Here is a 1,413-nt window from a genome sequence, read left to right as displayed (position 1 = left end):
TAAGTCCTTTGAAATCATTCCTCTGTTTTTTTACCAGATACTTCAATGTACTTTGCCTGCAGTGACACCCTACTCCTTTTTTTCTGCATTATATAAGAGTGGTGTTCACTTTGTGACATTACATTGACACTCAGCACTCTTTCCTGTCTGCATCTGTATGTATATTCTACCTGACTCCATGCCCACCTGCTGGAACCCCTGATTCCACACTGATTGAGGGGTGCTGATTGAGCTTGTTCTGGTCTGGATTGAATTCTCTGGTGGAATTTTTAGGGTCACTTATATATACTATCATATCATCTGCAAATACTGACATTCTGACTTCTTCCTTTCCAATTTGCATCCACTTGGTCTACTATTGTTGTCTAATTGCTCTGGCTAGGACTTCATGTACTATATTGTATAAGAAGGGAAAAGGTGGGCAGCCTAATCTAGTCCCTGATTTTAGTGGGATTGCTTAAAGTTTATTTAGTTTTAGTTTGTTGTTGGCTACTAGTGTGCTGTATATTGCTTTTATTATGTTTAGGTATGGGCCTTGAATTGCTGATCTTTCCAAGACTTTTATCATGAATGGGTGTTGGATTTTGTCAAATGCTTTCTCAGCATCTAATAAGATGATCATGTGGTTTTTGTCTTGAGTTTGTTTATATAGTGGATTATGTTGATGAATTTCCATATATCAAACTATCCATGCATTCCTGGAATGAAGCCTACTTGATCATGATTGATGATACTTTTGATGTGTTCTTGGATTCAGTTAGCGAAAAATTTATTTTTCCATCGATATTCATAAGGGAAATTGGTCTGAAAGTTCTCTTTATTGGTTGGATCTTTGTGTGGTTTAGGTATCAGAGTAATTGTGCCTTCATAGAGTGAATTGGGTAGAATACCTTCTCTATTTTCTGGAATAGCTTGAGGAGAACTGGAATTAGGTCTTCTTTGAAGGTCTGATAGAACTCTGCACTAAAACCATCTGGTCTTGGGTTTTGTTTTTTTGTTTGTTTGTTTTATTTTGTTTTGTTTTGTTGTTTTTGGTTTTTGGTTGGGGACTATTAATGACTGCTTCTATTTCTTTAGGGGATATGGAACTGTTTAGATCTTTAATCTGATCCTGATTTAACTTTGGTACCTGGTATCTGTCTAGAAAAATGTTCATTTCATCCATATTTTCCAGTTTTGTTGAGTATAGCCATTTGTAGTAGGATCTGGTGATGCCTTGAATTTAGTCAGGTTCTGTTGTTATGTCTCCTTTTTCATTTCTGTTTTTGTTAATTAGGATACTGTCTCTGTGCCCTCTAGTTAGTCTGGCTAAGGGTTTATCTATCTTGTTGATTTTCTCAAAGAACCAGCTCCTGGTTAGTTTGATTCTCTCTCTCTCTCTCTCTCTCTCTCTCTCTCTCTCTCTCTCTCTCT

Source organism: Mus caroli, chromosome 2 (assembly GCF_900094665.2).
Source record: "Mus caroli chromosome 2, CAROLI_EIJ_v1.1, whole genome shotgun sequence".
Lineage (NCBI taxonomy): Eukaryota > Metazoa > Chordata > Mammalia > Rodentia > Muridae > Mus > Mus caroli.
Note: the sequence above shows the minus strand (reverse complement) of the source record.